The 6473-nt window shown below is 44.3% G+C and overlaps 1 long non-coding RNA gene across 1 annotated transcript; it reads right to left on the minus strand.

The window, feature by feature from the left end:
• Positions 1–634: 634 nt before the first annotated feature.
• Positions 635–6241, minus strand: LOC125172410 (uncharacterized). The gene is made up of 4 exons (XR_007154718.1): positions 6114–6241; positions 5310–5502; positions 3812–4746; positions 635–743 (listed from the first exon to the last, which is right to left on the minus strand). It is a non-coding gene; the product is annotated as an uncharacterized LOC125172410 (long non-coding RNA).
• Between the last annotated feature and the right edge of the window lie 232 nt (positions 6242–6473).

Raw genomic sequence — 6473 nt, forward strand, 5'->3', positions numbered from 1 at the left:
AAGGGGTCTTTGCAGTCTTGTGGGATTGGTTCACCCTGGGCATGCGATGGGTAAGGTAAGCAGAGAATCAGTCTGCTGGCAGTTGGGCAGGAGGTTCCTTATAAAGGCTACCCTGCATACAGGTCATGGTGAACAGCACTACAGACATTCCATTCTCTTGGGGCATGCCAAGACAGGCCTTCCAAGGGCATCCTTATAGACAGTGACTTGTGTGTTAGGTAGGATGGCTTGAGAAACGAATTTGGACTGGAGGTTCAACACACAAGTCTTGGCTACTCATGGAATTCAGACTTAAGTGAAAAGGAAAAGACATTTTGCAGAGTGGGAATGGTGTGGTGGTCAAGGATTACGGAGGGAAAATTAGAACAAGTCTGCTTGAATCCCACTCGGAAGAAAGTCAACCATGATGGACTCCACCAAAGCCTCAGCGTAGCCGGCGAGCTCGCAGACCTCCGTGTCCTTTTCCGTCACTGCTCCGGGAGTGTAAGTGGACCCTCCTCTCTCTCATAATGTCACCAGTAAATTCTTAATTACTCTCCCAGGCTTTTAATTGTGGGTATTCTTGGGGGACACTCACAGAAGAGAGCGTGAGCTCAGATGACACATGGGCAGGTACAACAGTTGCTGGCCTGAATGCTCATCCAGTAGCCCAGACTTCCTGGTAACCCGGGTGAAAGGAAGGACCACATGACGGTTGGTGCTGAGCGCTGGTGGCCAGCAGCATGCCTGGTGAGCAGGAGACTCTAAGAGAAAGTTCGATGAACAGGTAGAACATTCTCCTTCATTAGGTGGAAGGTTATGAGACAGCTGATACAGGTGAGGCAGGAGTGAGGAATAGGGAAGCAGGTCTGAACTACACCTCCTCCCATGTCTGATCTCAAATTTAACATCAGCCACGAGGGAAAGAGAAAAGTGAATTAAACATACAGGTCAAATTCTAATCACTTTCACGTTGGTGATATGATGATTTTCTTTCAGGTGACAAAGATGTTAGGAAAAAACAAACAAACAAACAAACAACACCGTCTAAACCTAAAGCTGCCCCGAGAAAACCTTAGAAAAACAAACGCTGTCTTTCCTAATGTCTCAAATCTCATCTTTCTTATTGAAAACACGTAGGCATTAACTTTTCTGTTCAAGATTTACAGTAAGCACAAGAGAAAGATTTCCAGAACTTTTTCTGTTGTCTATGTGAAGAAACTAATTGACGGCTTAATAATCAGTCATTAATAAATGAGTCCCCTGAATATTTCACTGGTGTGCAGTTATAATGAAATAAAGTAGGATCTCATATAAAGAACAATGACCACAAATTCCACATAAGTCAGTTTTTTGCTTGCTCATCTGTTTGTGTGAGATCTCCTCTCTCAGTGGCCTTCCTTGTGCCCGAATAATCTTTGGTGGGAGAGTCGGGGGTGGATTGACACTAAAACAGATACCCGGAAACGGCCCATTCTCCTGCTCTGTTACGTTGTCTGTAGGAAGCGTCTGGGGACCACGTTCCAAAATCTGCTTTGACTCTTTAAGATTTCCTTGTAAACCTCTGGTTTTAACCAACGGCATCTGAATTAAGGAAGAGCTGCCGAATCCCACCAGCTGAACACCTCTCACCCGCCCCCCCCAGGAGGCTGTGTCCTGCCCAGCAGGACTCAGTCCTCCCATCCTGCATGCGTGCGACAGGCAGGGAGGAAGAGAGGGGACGATGCGGTATGCGTGTTTCCTCGCGAACGTGTTGAGCATGTGCGCGTGTCTTCGTGTGTTTGGCTGGAAACCCAACAAGGTCTCAGCGAGGGGACAGGAAGCCAACGAGAAGGACCATTTCCACACATAAGTTTCTCTTTTTCGTATGGCCCTGATTTTATTTCTGCATCTTGACTCGGCCTTCGTCAACATGATAGAGCACTGATTGTACTCCATCCAATTAGCCCGACGTCTCCTTGGTCATAAAACTTTATGCAAACTACCGCTCACAGGCTTTGCAGTCCAGGGAAACAATGATAGGCTTATGACTCCCGAAGATTTTTTTGGCAAATTGCTAATAAGAGCACTCTCTCTCTCTCTCTTTCTTTTTTTTTCCCACAAGACCTTCAGCTGATGGAAAAGTAAAGGAAAAAAAAACAAGGACTGCAGTCTCGTATAGGCAGTCATGATGACAACTCCATTAATAACACGGATCATTAAAATTTATAAAAAGCTATTCTTAATATAGGATATAAATACATTTCTTGGGCAGAGCTATGAAATTTATAACCTTTTTATTGTCACCAGAGGACCTTCCTACTGCTCCCCCCACCGCACTGTCTGCCCTCTATCATAAATCACCGAGTGGTTAATAACCTAGATTACAACCACCAGTTGCCTTTACAGAATTAAATATTGACTATGTGAAAATGTTATTACATTTTTACTGATCGGAAGACCACAGAACAGCCCTGCAGGACATGTAGCTGGACAGAAATATCTGTGTAATTTTTGTTGGAAATACAGTTACAGGGCACTCAGGAACAGCTGATACAGTTTGAGGCAATGCGGGAGGAAGGAAGAAAGTGCTAGCCCCTTAATTTTACAGCAGGCCAAACATATCAGAAGGAAGCCATTATACTGAAGCTTCGTTCGCACCTTATTTTTAATTTCGGAAGCTCCAGGCCAAATGCATGATGTAATTGCCAAGCCCCAAATGTTAGAACAATGTGTCGAGGACGATGGCATCCACACAGAATAAAGCTTATTAAAAACATTGGTAGAATCCAAACAAGAATCAGCTATCGTGCATCACCGAAGTGGACACATCCCAATTGCCTGTTACCTGAAGATCAGGGATCTTGAAATCTCTAAATATTTGAGAGACATTTTTCACTCACTCAAGAGAGAATCAGAACAAAAACGTTTATCCCTAAGGAATGAGTTCCTATGATCACATGTGATAGTACTTGGCGTAGTTGGATGTTCCGCAAAGGTCTGATACCCCAGGACCGGCGAGTAGCCCCGGACGGGGTGAGTCAGTCTGATTTGGAGACTGATCCTGTTGGGGCAGGTTAAGTAAAAGAGTTCAGAACACACACCTCTCCCCACAGCGTAGTGACGCTGGAAGGCAGTCAGTGGGCAAGTGGACATACTTATGGCAAAGAATGGAAATCCTACTGAGTCATCCAAAAATCCCAGCCTTTTACTGGCTTCTTTCTTTAATCTAAGGAGGATAATTCACTTATCCAAAGTGTACTGGGAAGGATCAATTACAGCATCTTGGCACTGTGAATTTCATACAGCATCATTTTTTTTCTATTCTTTTTCAATAATTGTCATTTTATTTCCTTGACAATACTAAGTATTTTTTTTCTGGAAAGACCCTGTAAGTGGTTGTCACTGTGAACCACATGCTTTCATAAACACACAAATCTGGACAGTTTAATAAGATTAATTTATGAATTTCTCAAATTTACAACCCTGTAAGGAAGCGTTAACACATATTATTAAATTAAAGGAAATCAAAGGCATCCCACTAAGAATGAGACAATACCCATCTCATAAAATGTAATATTCCAAGTATTTTAGAATGAGATACAAAAGGAATTAATGACTCTCACTGTATGACAGGTTGGTTATATAACCATACTGGTGTGTGTGTGTGTGTGTGTGTGCGCGCGCGCGCGCGTATTGTGCGTGCTGCGAAATAAAACAGATAGGTAATATTATCAGTGCTATGGAAATTAAATGTTTAGTAAAGAGAAGAAATAGAAGTATGAGACCAAACGTTAAGTCCTGTGATACAACATTTGAATTGGCAACATTCTTATGAATTCCTGTTCTTTACCTGAAGAAGTACCTGTCTTCTGGTTCTCTGGAAAAGTCCTCACATTATACCAAACAGGCAGCGGTGAGCAGAGGCACGGACCAGAACTTGATCTGCAATCCTGCCCCAGGACAGTCGGCACAGATCCTTGGAAACCCTGCTGATTCCGGGTGGGGGGAAACTGGTTCACGAGATGAGGCAGGGGCATGTTTTGTACAGGAACACAAGGAAGCTCGAAAGGCGGACCGAGTTGTGTCTGAAGGAGACAGGAGCCACGGGAAAGGGTTCCTTTTATTCAAAGATGGGATGATGTAGCACCACAGGGTGAGGCTGCACTCACCTCTGCTCAGTTTTCTGGAAGACTCTCAGAAAGCTTTAGGCCTCTGCTCCTCTGTAAGAGTGCAGATGGACCAAAAACCTAAATTCAGCTTTCACTGCTTCTGATTCCATCATACGGGCATTTTCCTTGTCTGTGTGCTGAGCAGTTGCAATGGTTTTTTAGTTGCTAAGGCGTTGCCCACTCAGTCTGGTTGGCGAGGGAAAGGGGCGCGAATTTAAGAGCTCTCCAACTGTGAGTCCAGCCTACCCCTGGTTCCACACAGGTGCGGGTCACACACATCTTCATTTCCAGCTCTGCCTCCTTGATGGTGGCCCTTCCTCAGCCCCCAGGGGGCCACAGGATGGCTGTTGGCCCCACCAGCTCTCAGGATTCCAGCGAGAGCTGGTTGGGTCTCCTGGGGGAGGGAAGCCCAAAGTCAAAGGTGGGTACCCACCTGGACTCCCTCCCCTGTGCTCACAGTTGGGGGGCAGAGGTTCCCAGAGGTTGGGGAAGAGCTGTGGGGTTGGGGATGGGCTGTGCATGGCCGACCCGAGTTGACTGGCGGAGGGCTGATCGCACGGGGAAGTGACAGAACCCATAGAGGACAGCCTTTCACATTCTTCTAGTCTCGTTTTCTCTGATGGAGAAATAATATATATTCTTTTTAAACTACACTGAGAAGTTTTGAAACTGTAGGAAACCCCGCAATTCCTAAAAACAATCACCATCACAAAAACGACCAAAATTCAGGGTCTTTTGACAAACCTGGGTTGAAAACGGTGTAGGGCCACAAGAGGAGGGAGAGCCCATGAAGCCCTTTCGCTGTGTGAACGACATTTGCTTCTAACAATTACAACTCCTCAATGGTTTGGATGCATATCGGGTCATTGCCTTTTTCTAAACTCAGCCGAAGTTAAATTTAAGTGAAATGACTCAAAGGAAAGAAATCTGGAATAGAGTAAGAATGAGAAAACTGGCTTCGACACCTGGATCTCCTTCTTTCTCTCTGTGTGTGGATCTCTCTCTCTCTCTCATATCTCTGCCTTCTTGTCACTTTAAAGCTAATGAAATGCATGTACTCCCCTCTCATCTCCATGAGTCATGATAATGAAATGATAACACTACACGTAAGCATCGTAATGTGTCTTAAAAAATAAGGATGTCTCAGCCACTCAAACTGACCGGAAGACCAGACACTACCTCTGTTCTTCTAGGCTTTATTCTAACATCCTGTCTCTGCACGTGTCTACACCACATCCATTTAGGCATTTTGGAGAAGAGCGTTAATTCAGACTTTTGTCAGGCGGGTTCTATTCAAATTCCCATCTTGCCGCTTAGGAACTGTGTGAACATGGGCACGCCATCCTTGAATTCTTTGGGTTCCGTGTCTTATCTGTACGAGAGAGGAACCGATATGTAGACTTAGGGTCTGTGCTCAGTAAGTGCTGCTCAGACTCTCTGAAAATAAAATTCCAGGTAAAATTACCTGAAAGGTGGTGAATGGAGGGAGTAGGATATAGTGAATAATTTATATAGCCAGATTTAGGAGTGGCCGAACTGAACTCCCGTCAGTTTTCAGCTGATTTCGGGAAGCGGATTGTAAATTGCTCCTCTGGACTCTGGTTCTCTTTTATTCGGGGTTCAGTAAGGAAACAAATGAACAATCTTAAGTGAGGAAAATGTGTATGCATGTATACATATATGAGCCACTTTGTTAAGATTTGTCAAACTCCTCTCAAAACACATTAAAAAATTATCCTACTTCTCCTTCGTGACCCTGGGGCCCTCCATTTCCTTGCTCCAATCTGGAATGTCTGTTCCCTGGACGCATTCCATGTGCCATCCTGGGATTCTGGGGTGGTCTCTGCCTCCCTCCCACATTGGGTCCCATTTCCTGAAACGTGGTTTTCCATTTTGTTGATTCACATACTTGTTCTTGTAGAGCAAGCACTCCAGGTGCCTTTTGTAGGAGGGCGTCTCAGTAAATGTAGAGATCTTAAATACCTGAAGGTGTCTTTAATTTCCCTTCATCCTCCTTGTCTAGTGGAGCTGGAATTGTAGATAAGAAAGGACTTTACTCAGACGCTTGCTCAGGCTCGTTCTTAGCCTGCCAAGATCATTGCTGATCGTGACTTCCACACCTGGAATGCTCTAGAATCTTCTCTTTGTTCTCAGAGTTCTGAGATGCCATAACAATGGGTGTCTCTGGAGGGGTTTATATTTTTATTATTCATTTATTTATTTATTTGGCATTCTTTTTTTAAAGTTTTTTTATTTGTCGTTCTTTATACTGGGTGATCCACGGTCTTCATGTGGAATCTGGAACCATTCTGTGATTTCTTCGATTTTCTTATTTCTTATCCT

The sequence above is a fragment of the Prionailurus viverrinus genome, chromosome A1 (assembly GCF_022837055.1).
Source record: "Prionailurus viverrinus isolate Anna chromosome A1, UM_Priviv_1.0, whole genome shotgun sequence".
Taxonomy (NCBI): Eukaryota; Metazoa; Chordata; class Mammalia; order Carnivora; family Felidae; genus Prionailurus; species Prionailurus viverrinus.